Source organism: Schistocerca americana, chromosome 8, assembly GCF_021461395.2.
Source record: "Schistocerca americana isolate TAMUIC-IGC-003095 chromosome 8, iqSchAmer2.1, whole genome shotgun sequence".
Classification (NCBI taxonomy): domain Eukaryota; kingdom Metazoa; phylum Arthropoda; class Insecta; order Orthoptera; family Acrididae; genus Schistocerca; species Schistocerca americana.
The window spans coordinates 357,620,680-357,638,852 of record NC_060126.1 but is presented as its reverse complement, the minus strand read 5'-3'; the positions used below and the strand labels follow the sequence as shown (position 1 = coordinate 357,638,852).

Sequence of the window (18,173 nt, the reverse complement as noted above, 5' to 3'; positions counted from 1 at the left end):
GAGCGAGGATTGTCAGCATACAGTTAGCTTCGTAGTAAGTCCCACAAGTAAAAAGCATTCCGTCTTCAGGCCACGAGTGACCTACCGGGACCATCCGACCGCCGTGTCATCCTCATGGAGGATGAAGATAGGAGGGATGTGTGGGTCAGCATACTGCTCTCCCGGTCGTTATGATGGTATTCTTGACCGAAGCCGCTACTATTCGGTCGAGTAGCTCCTCAATTGGCATCACAAGGCTGAGTGCGCCCCGAAAAATGGCAACAGCGCATGGCGGCCTGGATGGTCACCCATCCAAGCGCCGACCACGCCCGACAGCGCTTAACTTCGGTGATCTAACGGGAGCCGGTGCATCCACTACTGCGGCAAGGCCGTTGCCACAAGTAAAAAGCACAGCATGTTAAGTTCAGAGACCTTGGGGGCCAGAGGCCTCTTCTGACAACTCTGTCTTCAGGGGCCACGTTGGTGACGGTGGCCATACTTTGGTTGGATGTGTGAGCGGTTGCTCCATCTTGCTGGAATGCTGCGTACAGCTTCTCTGCATCTGTTAATTGTGTAAAGGAAGTGTCAAAAATCTCTAGATATATGGCACTGGTTAAGGAGTGATTGAAAAATATAGGGCCAAAAATGCTCAAGTAGGAAAAATATACAGCTCAGTGGATATTATAAACCCCATTCTGGTGGTACACAGCGTAGTGCGAAGAGAGCTGAGTATGGAAGAAAAGTTCCTTCTTTCAGACACGTATCTACTTTTCAGATTAACGTGATTTGAAGAAACGAACTTCGTTTTTGCTGATATGTTGGGGAATTCAGAGTGAGCTTCGATAAGAATAGAAGCTGAAAATATTAACTATTTTGGCCACTAAATTCAGCGAACCCGCAATACATATCCCAGAAAATGTAATTAAAATTGTTATAACTGGGTTTATATTTGGCTGAAACACATTAAAGTTATAGAAAAGAGACTTCCAAAACCATACTTTAGTTAGCGTTCCACTATAATAGACGTCTTCAGGTTCTTAATGCAAAGGTTGTCAGCTTTCAGAGATGGGTCTGCTTCTTATAGGAAACATGTATTAATGGTAACCTTGCGATGGTTCGAACTGAGAATGGCTAGTATTAGTCGAAAGAGGATGAAGTTGCAGAGAAAAGCGTTCAATCGAAGTAAAGAAATAAGCCCGAAATATGCCGTAAACGAAAATAAAAGATAAATAAAATCCACAATTTTTTGGGCTACTATGACTCAAAATGAATGTATACAGTATATTGCGCATCGTCTTGCGATACTTGGGTAAAAAACGTTCGAACCACACTCGTAACACTATGCTGAAAGCGTGCACAAGCGTAACATAGCACCGTGGGAAGGCGGGCAGGCAAGCAAGATGCCTTTAGCCAGCGTGGGTTGGGCGCACCTTGGATTGGGAGTACTGCTGACAACGTCCCTGCCTGGCTAACAGGCAATCACGGGCACGTTGAAAGCGGAATGTGTACACCTCTGTGTTCCAATTCTACATCGGTTTAGTCTGAAGATGAATGAGCGGGTTGTAAAAATTAGCTTTGTACGGTGAACATTATAAACAACTACAAACTTCCAGGTTGCTGCAGGACAGATTTGATGGAAAAGCAGGGTGTGAAGTAGGAAAAGAATTTCATATGACATGTGTAGTGTACTGTATACCTATCGTTTAACGTGAAATTAACTGTGTGTCAATGAAAGCAAATGTACAAAAATTGTGTCATAGCGACAATACTTTTTCGCGTGAGTAGTGGGTCTTTGTTGTTCTGTGAGCTTACACTGTCAAGCGGAAACGAACAGTGAAAAGCCACAAATCTCCGGTATGTGTAAATACAATGATGATCACATACATATGAGTTAACGAGCACAAACTGTCACCATCTCATTTCCATGTACGTACCTCTCAAGATATTTGGATTTTCAAAACAGAAGTAACGATGTGTTATGCAGAAGAAATCAATTATTTAATCGTTCTCTAAAAAGCTATGAAATTCGAATCTTAGCTGTTACAGCTTCTGGCTGCTACGAACAGCCTGCAGTTTGCATTTCTTTGAATGTACGAATGAATTCAGAATTTTCTTCGTTTTCTTATTCGTTTGTAACAATAATAGACAACCACATCTTCCTCTGGGCTTGAATCTTCGCTCGACATGCCGATTGTAACTGAAAGATAGTCTAGTGCGACAAACAGTACTCCCTCTTCTCCAGGCTCGCATACGGCAACTGCAGTTTCTCGGTTCGGAGTGGCCCCGTGTGCGGAACTGCGTTGCCAGGTATTCGGCAACCAGTTGCCGATGTAAACCGCCTGCTCGTTGCCCTCCTCTTCAGTCGCTCCCCGTGCGAACAGCCGAAGACTGCCGAGCTTGTTTCTGGTTGCCTTGTTTGCCGTGGGGAGCAAAACACAGGTGGGAGGGAACACAGTACTTGTGCAACAGCTACGTGCATTTTTAATCTCAAAGCATCAATAACGGAAGTAGAAAACACATACACGTAACTAACTATTAAATGTTTCTTGAAAGACACTTAGTGGCATGTTCGTTTAAGTAACTCAGCTTATTTGCTGCAATTTTCGGATCACCTCTCGAAATGCAACATTCAGCGCCATGGTTAATTATTTTTCTTGCTTCATAACTTTTGTTAACAGAGTCTCTCCGAGGATTAGTTGGTGGCTTCCACGATGTATCCAGTATTACTTAAACACGCATTTCGCAACAAAGTACTACAGACTAACCCGAATGCACTGGCTTTTGCAGTGGCTACTACAACGCTGCAAATAGTACTGTTACATCTGCAATGGCAGTGCCTGTTGTCAGACACAGAACACCAGCGGTCCGAAGTCTTCCAACGCCTATCGTTTCAGAACTAGGAAGCCCAGTGATCAGAAAACAGTTGGTTTTCGTTTTTTTCTTTTTTTACATTCATGATGCTTAGTACCAAACAGGGTACCGTAGTGTTACAAATATCGTCGATATCAATTAGAAGAGAGTTAAACAACGCGGGCTACAAAGCGATGAGTCCGCATAAGAAATTTATATCACAAAATCTGTGGGCTCCAGACCACTTTAATGCACAAAGAACGTTGAAAATGTGATCTGCTGATAATAATTGTGTAGTACTTAAGCTTGCAAATTTTTCGAAGCTAAATTCACTTTTACATACTTTATATTAGAAGAGATGATGTAGACTGCTATTATCGGCGACATATGACACGATACCATGCAAATATTAATGATTATAGCAGAAAATTTCCATCCCCTTTCAGAAATGTTTCAGGAAAGAGCGTAATTTTTCGCGTGGCCATTGTTTAACTCCATCCTCTACTGGTTGAAGGTATTAATACTTCGCTTACACTAAAATTATTGTTTCATAAATTTTACTAAATGTTGTCGTTAAAGTACCGAAATCATCTTCATTCATTCACAAGGAAAGATAATGATTTATGACGGTTCTATTACATCGACACTGACTTCACAAAACGCATCAGCAACACAAAAATAGCCGTACTGCTACGTTTCGGAAGTTAAATTATCGCTAAAAAATATTTTCTTTTGCTATTACTTCGCACAATGCCAATTTCATTCATTACACTCAAACAAACCGAAATTATTGGTCACGTAATAGATAATACTCACTATAAGTTCATTTTTTACCTTGGCTATGCAGCTCTCCCGATTTAAATCTGGCTCCAACTAGTGTCAACGCATGGTAGTTCAAGGACCTGCCACGAGAGGCCGACCAGAACGCGGCAGTGTCGTTGGCGCCCGCAGATTGGTTGTGACATCTAGCGGTCAAAGTTTGAAGCATTTGCGTCCGTTAAGATAGGTGACAAGGGTGTACAGATGTGCTTTATTTAGACCACGCCGACTCAAAAGCTTTTTATATCACTATTTCAGTTTTTATATAAAGCTTCCAATGTACTGTAATTCTATATATTCAAATATAGCGGTGAAAAATAATTCGAGGGTGTAGCAAAACATTGACTGGTGCTCGGATATCCTTGGAGAGCTGTAAGCATTACTTTCTTTGGATGTTCCGGGAAAATTGATCCCAACGCAGCGCGATGTGTGGTTGTCTCAGAGAGTGCGAAACATGGCTGACAGTGGTTTGGTGCAGTTTGGATTTAGGGACTTCTCATTGATTTGTTGTGTGTTATAGCGCTTCTGTGATACCAGTGTTAATTAGACTGCAGACTTAAGGAGTTTTGTATGCATAATAAGACGGAACCGCAAATCGTAAGTCTCTACTTGACATTAATTTTGAGTATCTTGCGGCTGTGCATCCGGCTTTTCAAAATTCTCTGCGGTAGTTCATCAGATCTCTCTGTGTTAAAATGTGTAACAAAAAATCTACGTTGGGAAAAACCTAACCACTGCACCAACTTTCGTCATATGCTAGGGTTTTGCTTGTATTTTGTTTGTAGGTACCGGTACCACAGCTCTGCATATTTGCGGCAAAGGCACGCCCATTTTTGATAGCCTTTCTATCAGGAAATGTCATTTACAAAATGCACTGTTACGACATACAAATTTTAACTACATGGATCGTACTGGTACCTATTTTTATTAATGAAAGGAGTAGGAACAGTTTCATTCTTGGAAGTAAATACAGTGTACGTGATTGAACAAGGCGAAATAAGGAAACCTGAACTCCATAGCAAGATTTAAACTTGTTTTCCGTCAGCTAATTGAATAGCTGTTTCTTTCTGTTGACAGTTACTTTTAAACCTGCTTGGCAAATTTTGAAACGGGAACAGTAGCTCTATCGAATTAGATAGAATAGTTTTTATAAAACTCATTTTGTTTCGCTTATTCTGACAGTTGCATTGTAGCTACGCGGTACTCAAGACCAGAGATAAAGATAATGAAGTAGAATATTCATCGTGTCTCTCTGGCTACGACATTGTTACAGAAGCCTCAAGCTTCAATTGGAGTTCACTACATTATGCTGAAAAATTGACTGTCGATGCGATTTTTTAAGTTTTTTGCAGTAAATGTGACTTACTATTTTACTTTCATTATTCATTTTGACATGTGGCAAAGTGATAACTTTGCCCAATATTAGGTTTAGCTTTTGTTTTTACTGCGTGTTCCGCTCTCCTTAAAGTAAACTTGTGGATTCGTGCCGTAATGCAGTACGCAAAATAACATTGGGAACGAACACAAGTAGGTGTTATTTTTCTGCGATCTGTGCATGCGGCGTATGTCCAATTAATAACGAACACTCAAATGCTTGACTGGCACGGTAGTTGTCGAAAGTAAGAACACGTTAGTTTTTCCGTCAACCGTTGTTCAAGTTTTAATGATGAAAGAGAGGTTCCGGATAAATGTAACCTTGTAACCAGTCTCGAGATTAAATTGTCTAGGGAATACAGGCTAATCATAATACGCATAGGTTTTATTTATTTATTTATGCATTTATTTTACCTGGCAAGATTAGGGCCTTCAGGCCCTCTCTTACATCTTACTCATCTCTTCTGCAATGAATATCAGTTAAGACTACTTGAGTGTGTTGTAGCAAAGAAAAACGCACTTTCACTGAGGCACCTCATTACTCAAATCAGCAGATCAGAATTTCTCCGTTATGGAATGGCGAATAATATGGTATATACAATGACAGGTCATATCTAAAGCAGAACCTATCGGCTGTCTTGTAACTGGCGTTGTAACACTTGTAGAGTAAAAGTCGAGAAATATTCATGTTCTAAAAACGTGCCTTATAATCAGGCACGTTACTGGTTAGAGGATACGCATTATAGCCAGGACAGAAAGGTAGCATTATAAACTGTCTATGCATTAATGTATACCGCCAGCCAAATCGGGCAGCGAACTAAATTTAGCCGCGCTGCGAGGAACAGCCTTCTTTCTCACTGTTTCGGAAATGTTTGCAGCTCAGTAGTAGAATTGCTGAACAGATTTTTTGTTCTTTTTCATTTGGTTTTACGAGTACAATCCGCTGTCTGCAGCGTGGCGACCCATCGGCGGTGTTCGGTTATCGACCAACATGGGGAACTGTGTCGTCTGTCCCTTGAAGATTGTTTCATCGACTGTGTGCTCCGAGAGATGTAGTTTAACTATAGCCTACCTACCCTCTTTTCCCACCACCGCCGTCGCCCTGCTACCGTCCCATCTCTTTCTAGTAAAATAAAACGTACATAACAGCACGCCGGAAAGCCGAACGGACCCAGGACCTAACCTTTAAAAGCATGCAGGTTTCTAATCAGTATTCAGTTTTGTGTGTCCTTTGACTCGATTGACCGATTTGTTGGCAATGAACATACGAAAATTCTTGGCTCTGCCAATAATACGGTACGGTTACGAGATTGATACCCAACAAGGCATTTCAAGCGAAATATGTTAAGCGTCACCGATTAATTCTGCAAGTGGTCTCGGCGGTGTTCTTAATAATGCTTGTTTGAAAATGGTCAAATGAATGAAAGAGATACGAAATGCTTAGTTTACAGAGACTGTGTATACTAGTAACGGGTTTTTCATTTCGATTTTGAAGGGACTTGAAATGGTCTTGCTGCGTCTTCATTGAAAAATGGGACGTTTCCGTTGAGAATTATTGTAGGCAAAAACCCCAGCCTTCGGTATCGCTATCCCCAATCCCCATATCGTGCAGATAATTATTGTAAATCTAAGGACGCAAAGCTATTTTTTTTAAAGAGTAACAATGGCGGCACTATAATTTCTTTAGATATACTGAATTCTCAAAACACACTGCCTCGTATTATGCGGGAGATCTCTATGGGGCTGCTGCACGATACTGCCATATTGTTGTACAATGAGTCATTTGGAAGTGATCACCATAGCACGTCCCGTGAAGTTGAATACTCCGCAAAAATGAATTGAAATACGCAATCGCAACATAGTCATAATGATATTTTCGTATTTTATAATGAATTATTCTATTTACAGTATATGTAAAGCCGTTAGCTTACAGTTATTTTTTTTAAGTCAAGGATACTAAAAGAATATAAAAATATGAAACCTAAATTACCGAAAAAACTGAACTTGATTTAATTTTAATCATGTCCCCTCCTGAGCTTTCCGCATTTAAGCAGTAAGTGAATGAAATTTTCTGCTTCATGTTTTGTGCAGTCTCAATGTCAGTTCACGTGCAGTGGGAAATCACATTGATAATCAGTGTGACTAATCAACTCACTATTGGGTTGGAAATCTAGAGGCGATGTGAATATCTGTTTAAACTGAGGCGTAGAATTGCCTTAAGATTTGGTTATTGTAATGATTGCAACCAAATAAATTAACTTTGTTCGCTGAATGTTGGCAAAATTTATCGATGTACTGGTGTAATGGATGTGAACGTTGATATAGCGTATTTACACTGAGGTAAATAAAGTTATGGGATAACGATATGCACATATACAGATGGCTACAGAATCGCGTACACAAGCTATGAAAGGGCAGTGCATTGGCAGAGCTGTAATTTGTACTGGGGTGATTTATGTGAAAAGTGCCCTGACGTGGTTATGGCCGCACGACAGGAATTAAAACTTTGAACACGCAATGGTAGTTAGAGATAGACGCATGAGAAATTCTTTTTCGGAGATCGTTGGCGAATTCAGTACTCAGAGATCCAGTGTCAAGCGTGTGCCGAGAGTTGTTAGTGCTAAAAGACAAGCAACACTTCCTGAAATAACCACAGAAATCAATGTGGAACGTACGACGAACGTGTCTCTTAGGACAGTGCGGCGAAATTTGAAATGAAATGGCTATGGCAGCAGACGAGCGACGCGAGTGATTTTGCTGTCTGCACGACGTCGCTTGCAGCGCCTCTACTGGTCTCGTGACCAGATCGGTTGGACCCTAAACGACCGGTAAACCGTGGCCCGGTCACATGAGTCCCAAATTCAGTTGGAAAAAGCTGGTGGTAGGGTTAGTGCGGCGCAGATCCCATGACATCATGGACGCAGGTTGTCTACAAAGCACTGTGCAAACTGGTGGTGTCTCCATAATGGTGTAGGCTGTGTTTACATGTAATGGACTTTGTCCTCTAGTCGAACTGGACCGATCTTTGACTGGAAATGGCTATGCTCGTCTACTAGGAGACCACTTGCCATGGAATTTTTATGGATGACAATGCGCCATAATAGCGAATAGTTTGCCCACCCAGATCGCCTACACGAATCCCATCGAACGTTTACGGGGCATAATCGAGGGGTCAGTTCGTAAACCGGTAACACTTCCGTAATTTTGGACGGCTGTAGAGACAAGAAGGCTCAATGTTTCTGCAGAGGGCTTCCAACGATTTGTTGAGTCCATATCACGTAGAGTTGCTGCACTACGCCGGGAGAAAGGTGGGCGAACACTCCTTGAGGTATCCCACGACTTTTGTCACTTCGGTATACAACCTTAGAGAACCGCTCTTAGCCTTTCAGTCGAAGCAGTTTATTATATATCAGAGTACCGGTACTTACATAATATAAAATACCTTATGTGTCCAGCGTATCTGTATGTGCACCATCGTGTGTTTCATAAGAGATTTATGTCGCTTCATGTCAGCCTTTGAATCTTGCAGAGCATCTCAAGAGTTATTTAGAAAGGCTTCTTCGTTACTGTTGTACCGACGTTGAGCCGCGTGGGACTTCATTATTCCCAATAATATTTTGTATGGAGTAGTAAGGTCCGGGAATCGTTTGGGTCTTTTGAGTAAGACTGGAGACGTTGCTAAACCAGTTTAATCTAGCAGCTTCGTAATTATTCATCAAGTAACCCACACACCTGAATCGCAAAACGTGCTTTATCTCCTGTATCCACGCGTGGTACACGATTACTATCCTTCTAGCTGACGTGTTAACCATGTTTGCAACATGTACAAACAAGAATTTCTATCGACGTATCTATCCACGCATGATACATGATTCCCTAGCCTTCTAGCTGAGATACTAACGTTTGCAACATGTCCAAATAAGAATTTCTGTTCACGTATCCTGTATAAAAAAAGAGTCCAGGTCATATCGTGAGAAGGGCACTTCTTCAGCTCTTGCATGTAATTGTGGTTTTAGTTTGATCAGCAAACATTCTTCCCGTCCGAACTGCGATGAGACATTCTTCGGAAAATACCGCTTCCGCGAGGAGGCATGTGGAACTGCAGCCAACAAAGCAAAGCATATTGCAATTCACGGCTCCATGTCGTCTGGTAATGCGTTCTGGAACATCAGTCTAAATCCTTTCATTTTAAAAACAATTTTTAATCTGCACATATATTGTTAACCGCGGTACTTGAATTTCAGCTGCTCTTTTATGAATGGATTTCTTTGGAGACTGCTAAACTGATTGAGCGACTGTAGCTCACGTGACTTCGGCTTGAGATACTGAGTAGGAAACTCGTGAAACGTTCCGACAATACGTCATAATCTAGCTGATAATTAGAGGTGCTTTCATCAGTGAAATTCACCGAGAAATCCTGCTTTTCCTTAGAGGACGCGTGTGCTCTCATGGTTCCGTAATTTTGTTACGTCTACTACGCGGCATGTCTTTGGCACTGCCATAACGAAAGCACATTTCTCCTACTCAGGTTGGGTTGCTTTCCAAGGCGAGGCCTCCATAAAGCGACTAATAAAAGAACTCATTATCTTTGTCATTGTTTGCCCTGTCGGTGGACGGAATTCAGGTTCTCAGCAGCGTAGCCCTGAACGCCGCTCACATTAGTCATGGATTCACAAGTTAAACAATACGGTGCAGTACCGACAGCAGTGCTTTTCGTCAGCTTCGGGCAGGGATACCAATAAAACAACTATTTTTCTCCAATCGTGCAAAGTCAAGGGAGTTACGGGGACAGGTTGATTAACAGACTTTACTCCATTCGACATTCGAACGTTTTCTTTTTCTTTTTTTATATGTAGATCCAGACGTTTTCGCAAATAATTGTTAATTCTGTCTAATTTTAGCACACGAGAGTTGAAAACGCCTTAGGCTGGTTGCAATAAGGGCGCTGCGATATTAGACTACTGGCCATTAAAATTGCTACACCAAGAAGAAATGCAGATGATAAAGGGGTATTCATTGGACAAATATATTATACTAGAACTGACATGTGATTACATTTTCACGCAATTTGGGTGCATAGATCCTGAGAAATCAGTACCCAGAATAACCACCTCTGACCAAAATTATAGGCCTTGATACGCCTGGGCATTGGGTCAAACAGAGCTTGGATGGCGTGTACAGGTACAGCTGTCCATGCAGCTTCAACACGATACCACAGTTCATCAAGGATAGTGACTGGCGTATTGCGACGAGCCAGTTGCTCGGCCACCATTAACCAGACGTTTTCAATTGGTGAGAGATCTGGAGAATGTGCTGACCAGGGCAGCAGTCGAACATTTACTGTATCCAGAAAGGCCCCTACAGGACCTGCAACATGCGGTCCTGCATTATAATGCTGAAATGTAAGGTTTCGCAGGGATCGAATGAAGGGCAGAGCCACGGATCGTAACTCATCTGAAATGTGACGTCCACTGTTCAAAGTGCCGTCAATGCGAACAAGAGGTGACCGAAACGTGTAACCAGTGGCACCCCATACCATCACGCCGGGTGATACGCCTGTATGGCGATGACGAATACACGCTTCCAATGTGTTCACCGCGATGTCGCCAAACACGGATGCGACCATCATGATGCTGTAAACAGAACCTGGATTCATCCGAAAAAATGACGTTTTGCCTTTCGTGCACCCAGGTTCGTTGTTGAGTACACCATCGCAGGCGCTTCTGTCTGTGTCCATGCTGCTGCAAACGTCGTCGAACTGTTCGTGCAGATTGTTGTTGTCTTGCAAACGTCCCCATCTGTTGACTCGGGGATCGAGACGTGGCTGCACGATCCGTTACAGCCATGCGGATAAGATGCCTGTCATCTCGACTGCTGGTGATACAAGGCCGTTGGGATCCAGCACGGCGTTCCTTATTACCCTCATGAACCCACCGATTCCATATTCTGCTAACAGTCATTGGATCTCGACCAACGCGAGCAGCAATGTCGCGATACGATAAACCGCAATCGCGATAGGCTACAATCTGACCTTTATCAAAGTCGGAAACGTGATGGTACGCATTTCTCCTCCTTACACGAGGCATCACAACAACGTTTCACCAGGCAACGACGGTCAACTGCTGTTTGTGTATGAGAAATCGGTTGGAAACTTTCCTCGTGTCAGCACGTTGTAGGGGTCGTCACCGGCGCCAACCTTGTGAGAATGCTCTGAATAGCTAATCATTTGCATATCACAGCATCGTCTTCCTGTCGGTTTGATTTCGCTTCTGTAGCACGTCATCTTCGTGGTGTAGCAATTTTAATGGCCAGCAGTGTATAAAGGTTCGTAAAATTTTAAAACTCGATTTCTCGTAAACGCTGGAGAAGCGCACTGTGCAAGAGAAGCATTTGTTACATCTAAATTCGTATTGAAATCTTGCGGAAAATGAGAAAAATTGGGACCTGTTGGGTAGATGCATTCCATGTCAGCAGTAAGTTTGCGTTAGGTCGTGCTCGGTTGTTCTACTCAACAAGTACTGCCCGCGGCACGCTGGTGTCCACGTTAGTCTTATTTCGGTAGTCAGTCTGAATCTGCCCGAATTGTGATAAGTAAACCAGCTGATATCAGTTGTAGATTTGAATACTGCTTAACCTCTCCGAGGAAATAAGTTGTCGTGAGCATTTATTCTTAAGCTATCGAACCTAGCAAGAAATGTCAACACAAACTCAATTAGCAGATGAGAATGAAGTCAAAAGAGTAGCTTCACTTGAACTGCTTGTTCTGGAAAAGAGCGCACGTGTTATTTTTGGAGCTTTCATCTTTCCTGCGATGAACAAACTCTTGATCCAGACTCCCACTTTGGAAAGCCAGCGAGCCGTGCCAAGACGAATGGATTCATTAATAAGTCTCTGCTTAGTCTCGGAAGCCTTGTCGAGTTTTCTCATCCTGGACGAATTTAGCCATGCAGCCTTTATCACTTGGGGTGTGAATACTTCGATAATCGAAACGCTTCAGTTCAAAATGTGCTTATTTTCTAACAGGGATAGTTGTTTAGGTCGCTTCGTGGCCCTCTAAAATGTTCTAATTTGTAGGGAATGCAGACGTTTTTAGTTAGTTCGAGGCCCAAACATAGAACATTGTTCATTTGATATATCTGCAGTGCAATGAAAGACTTCGTGTTGCTTGACAGATGGCGTAACTCCAGTTTGTAGAAAAGGCTATTTGATCCTCTCAGATTTGAACACTCTTCTTCTTCTTATCCTCCTCCTCCTACTCCTCGTCCGCTGCCTTCTTTAGTATTAAAATCCGAAACAGCTCCATCCAGTTTCACCAGCTTGTTCCGGCGTATGCATGACATGTTCTTCCACATAGTGTGATTCTATGAAATTTTAACTATCGTTACTGCTAGAACATCTTTCCTTGTACAACCATGTCTAATATATTTCAATCTTTTACTCATTAGACAAGCATCTTAGAGTTTTGCGTAAGCTTCATCATTTTTCCTTGTTACCACATATAAATTCATCTGGTTCTCTTTCGCTGCTTTCCATTTGAGAGTTTTGTGATTGGTATAATATACCTTTGGGAAGGTTTTTAATCTTATATCTTTGCCATCTTAAGCTGTTGGAGATGACATCTGCTCCACAGACGGCGATCTTAGACTGAATGGCATCATTGTACGTGAAAGCTGTTACTTTACTTGTTGTGCTAACCATAGGACGCTTCACCAGTTTTTAAACTCTTCGCTTAATGAAGATTATGTAATATTTCGCTGATAACCAGACGCTAAAACTTACACTGCAGATTAAAACAACTGAGTTACGCGCGTGTCGGCTCAAAACTTTTAGCAATGAAATTCAACAGAAGCTCCTCTGTAGACCTTGCTGAACTAGTTTCCTGTATAAAACTTTCTCTTAGCCGTTAAATGTACACTTTAAGGAATTTTCTTGCACACTAAAAGCGTGGGTAACAATGTTACATGAGCCGTCCCATCGCACTTCACGGCCCAGTTAAATGTTGGGACTGGCAGTAGGCTTTATTACCGCGCATCATCCACTGCAGAATGGAAGAATCATTGCCAAAGGCCGAGAATTACCGCCCTCTCTACTTTACGGCGCTAAGGTTTTTTCGTGTAGTCGCATTAATTTTTCGCATCGCGAGACGTAGTATAACTAATGTCAAACCATCGTGGTACTGAAAAATATCAGAGATGGTCACTGGGGAAACTATATTTGAACCACTGCGTCAATAGTTAGCGACGATAATCGCTAGAAAACTGGCTTACGCGTTGTGTGATGTCCCAGATGCCTCATGCAAACCAAATGTGCACACGACAAAGGCCGCCGGTCCATCTAAAACTTCCATCCTCAACCCCCACCACGCACATTAGGTCATCAGGTTTAAAGAAACCTATCACAGGGATGATTGCTATTACAATCCTGAAAGTTTATGTTCCGAGAAGTTGAGCCACATGCTACTTCCTCCCACATACGTGTCGCGTAACGACCACTACAGGAAAGTACACTGAAGGAAAAAAATCGCAACTTCAAAAAATAGTTCATGTAGAGTAATATAACTTCAGGAATACGTTTGTCTGGGTAATATATTGAAGTGATAGACGTTGCAAGTTCACAGGTTAATCTGAGCGCTAGATAAACTAGCTAACGCAAATGTGAAACGCTGGTACATTAATAACCGTTGTAACCGTCAGAATGCTGAATGGAAGCATACAAACGTACATGCATTATGATTTACAGATGCCAGATGTCACTTGGTGGGTTTTCCACGTCTGTCGCACTTGGTCAGTACAGGGGCGGTTAATGCTGATTGTGGATGCCGCTAAAGTTGTCGTTCGATAAGGTTCCATACGTGCTCGATTGAAGACAGATCTGGTGATCGACCAGGCCAAGGCAACATATCGGCCATCTATAGAGCGTGGTAAGTTACAACAGCGTTATGTGAGCGAGCGTTATACTTTTGGAAAACACCCCCAGGAATGCTGCTCATGAATGAATGGCAGCACAACAGATAGAATCAACAGATTGATATACACATCGACAATCAGGATGCATGGGATTACCAGGAGAATCGTCCAGCTGCCATACGAAATCGCACCCCAGATCTAGGTGCAGAATGTTTACCACATAAACAGATTGGTTGGAGGCCCTCAACTGGCCTCCTCCAAACCAACACATGGCCATCACTGGCACCGTACCAACTCGTGGTCTAGTGGCTAGCGTTGCTGCCCCTGGATCATGGGGTCCCGGGCCACTCCATTCGCCGAACAATCATATTCGACAATGCTAGACGTACCCTTATACAGTGTGAAAAGTATTTAAACCGACAAACTCTGGGAGGTTGTAGGGGACATCAAAACAAATATTTTTCCCTAATGTCATTTTTTCCTATGAGGAGTATTTAAACCAGTACAGGTAGATTTTTCTGGCGGCAAATCAATTAAACCAACAAACACTTTTCCATTTTTTTATGACCAAGAAACAACAGATTAACACAACCCAGTTTCAATTACAGTAGATTTTCTAAAATGCCTCCATTGGCACGTAAACAAAGGTTACACCGTCCGATCATGTTCTGTCTGACACGGGCTAAAGCCCCAGGAGAATCGTGAATTGTTCCTGCTGCTGCTACTATCCGGGCAACCAGATCCTCTTCTGATGCAACAGGAGTTGCAGAAACAAGGTTGCGCATCTCTCCCCACACAAAAAGTTCAGAGGGGACATATCTGGGGATCGTGCAGGCCATGGTACAGGACTACCTCTGCCAATCCACGTTTCTGGGAACCGTCGGTCCAGGAATCGACGCACACGACGGCTGAAATGTGCCGGCGCCCCGTCATGTTGGAACCACATGCGTTGTCTTGTAGGGAGCGGGACATCTTCCAGAAATTCTGGCAATGCTCTGGCGAGGAAATTGTAATAGTGCCTGTCATTTAATGGCCTAGGTAGCAGATACGGCCCAATTAAACAGTCCCCAGTAACACCGACCCACATATTAACGAAGGACCGCACTTGATGAGCGCTGATAACTGTGGCATGTGGGTTATCCCCACTCCAAACATGTGAATTGTGGATGTTGAAGACTCCATCACGCCCGAACGTTGCTTCATCGGTAAACAACACAGAGAATGGAAATGTAGAATGCATTTCACACTGTTCCAGGTACCACTGCGAAAACTGTGCTCTGGGTGGATAATCAACTGGTTCCAGGTTGTGGGCACGCTGTAAGTGAAGTGGACGTAACAATTGCTCTCCAAGGACTGTTATTACGTTCGTCTGATTCGCCCCCATGTTTCGTACAATTTTACGAATGCTGATTGAAGGCTCCCGCCCCACATGTTGCAAGGCAGCTTCCTCAAATTCCAGCGTTCTTACCGTGCGACGGCGTCTCTGTCCAGGTAATCTGCTAAATGACGCAGTCTCACGCAGACGTTGGTACACAGCAGCAAGGGTCGTATGATGCGGGATACGGCGATTAGGGTATTGTTGATAAACCCGCTGTGGCGCTCGTCCGTTGTGGTGCGCTACGTAGTACGCACCAACCATATCAGTGTACTCACTCCAGGTGTATCGCTCCACTAGTAAACAGAGACAATGCACTACTACACTGGTGGACAGCAGTTGACCACGACTGAAGATCGTAATACGACCTCTAACAACTGAAGAGCGTAATACGGCCTCCAGCGGTTTAAAAAATACTCATAGGAAATAATGACATTAGGGGAAATATTTGTTTTTTGTCCCCTACAACCTCCCAGAGTTTGTCGGTTTAAATACTTTCCACCTTGTATGGCGAGAGGTGAGAATGCGTAATGCAATCAGTACCATTGTCTAACATGATCGTTTTGTTGGACCATTTGTTACGGTGTCGGGAGACACAATGTTACATGGGGGTACTGACCTCCAAATCTTTGAACGAGGTACACTCGGCGGACAATGTTATTGTGACACTGTACTCGTTCCCCACGTGCCTCTTTTCAGAGGTGCATTGGGCTCTTTCATTTTTATAGATGACAAATGCGCGTCCGGATCGAACTGCGCAAGCGGAATAGTTCTTGCAGTGAAAGGATGTATGGGGAGTGGGATGGCCTGCCCGTTCCTCCGACTTAAATCCCATCAACCACGTGTGGGATGTGTTGGGGAGATGTCCTGCTGCCCGTCCACATGCATCATCACACATCCAGCAGTTGTCAACCGCGCGTGTTGGAGGAGTGGAATGCCCTAGCGCAAGAACTCCTTACCAATCTTGTGGCCAGCCGTGGTGATCATGCACGCAATTCAGAACCATGTCCCACTGTTGGTAATGTCCAGGGGACTATAACGAATGTTTGTGACTTCAATGTAATTATTGTCTTTGAATAAAAGTGTCATTTCTGTTCGTCTAGTTGCTTATTTTTGTTACCTTCTGTACTGTACTGTAGCAGTTCTATGTATGGCCCAAGTTTCATCGAGCTATGTTATTCAGCACTGACACATTATGCGAAAGTTACTTTCATCCGCCCGCATCTCGTGGTCGTGCGGTAGCGTTCTCGCTTCCCACGCCCGGGTTCCCGGGTTCGATTCCCGGCGGGGTCAGGGATTTTCTCTGCCTCGTGATGGCTGGGTGTTGTGTGATGTCCTTAGGTTAGTTAGGTTTAATTAGTTCTAAGTTCTAGGGGACTGATGACCATGGATGTTAAGTCCCATAGTGCTCAGAGCCATTTGAGCCATTTTTTACTTTCATCCATGAGTTTCGCACACCAGTGTAGTTGACCTACTAGTCTATAGCGGAGCGTACGATGCATCACAAATCACTGGTGATATATTCATTAGAGATGACAAAAAAGTTTCCGGTTGAGGACGTTGCTGCAGCGCAACGTAGCGCGGCTCGGATGCGGCTTTGTAAGCACTGACGTGTAGGTAAGCGATTAGTGTGCCAGTCGGGTCTTTCCGAAGTGCGTGGGGGAAATGCAGAAACGTGAACTATGGCGACGTTATTACCAAATGCGTCCAAACAAGACCAACATTCTGTTGTTGTTTTCTTGGCTGGCGAGAAACAAACACCGATAGACATTCATCGGGTAATGAAGAATGTACATGGGGCAGCCTGGCTGCCCAAAACCACCGTTGTGGAATGTTGTGCGAAGTTCCGTGTTGGTCGCGATTCGACACAAGACGCTTTCATATCGCGAATTTCGTAAAGCAGAAGTTACGCGATCTCAAGCGGGATACACTCTAAAAAAGGAAGTTAGGAAGACTGGGTTTAACGCCCCGCCGACGTCGAGGTCATCAGAGACGGAGCACAGGCTTGTATTGTGTCAACTATTGGGAAGGAAATCGATTGTGCCCTTTGAATGGAACCATCCTTGCATTTGCCTAGAGCGATTTAGTGAAATCACGGAGAACCTAAATCTGAATGGCTGGATGCTGGTTTGTACCGTCGTCCTCCAGAATGAGCGTACAGTATGCTAACCACTGCGGAGACAGTCCTGATATCTCCCCATGCATTATCATGCCTTCGTTCCCTGAAGAAAAAAAAAAAAGGCCTAGAAGGGTCGAAGATTCCTGTCGGACGAAAAGGACACGGTGTTTTACCAAATGGGTATCTTCAAACATGTGCAGATGATTGCCTTAATGCTCACGACGAATATGCCTGATTGGCGTGCCGATTCTGGACTGTACGGTCTTCGAAAGGAACTTTTCGGTCGTTCCTTAATATATTAATTTTAACTTGCTCCACAGTAGGGACAGTGTCTGTGATCTAGTACGATATTACAGGAAATTACCAAAATGTAGATCTGTAAGGAAATACTCGTACAAGACACGTATTATAGATCATTATTAGTGTATTTTGATACACGGCATTTTCGGAAGGACGGTGAACGGAGTTTAGAACTGTCAGTTGCTATTCTCGTAGCGAAGTTACTCGATGCTCTGACTAGTCTTTGCATCCGTGATTTCTGATTTCTTCAGTAACATACTGTTATGCCTAGTCATCATATACAATTTGTCTCCTCTGCAATAACAATATCTGCTCAGTGACTTTCCCACGTATGCACTTCGATACACGATGTACGTCACTCAGAACCTTGCCTCTGTTCTTGGATTTTTGAAGTTGCTGTCATACACACATTCCCCATGTGCTGGCTCAGAAGAGTTTAAAGCTTAAACCT

At 43.3% G+C, this 18,173-nt stretch overlaps 1 protein-coding gene across 2 annotated transcripts in view; it reads left to right on the top strand.

Annotated features, from left to right (window-relative positions):
- Positions 1 to 4,075: 4,075 nt before the first annotated feature.
- LOC124544634 (putative fatty acyl-CoA reductase CG5065) overlaps positions 4,076 to 18,173 on the top strand; it is a 498,437-nt gene continuing 484,339 nt past the window's right edge. For both annotated transcript variants that reach the window (XM_047123243.1, XM_047123241.1), the window contains exon 1: positions 4,076 to 4,245. The gene's annotated coding sequence lies outside the window, so the exon portion shown is untranslated. The remainder of the gene's footprint in view (positions 4,246 to 18,173) is intronic.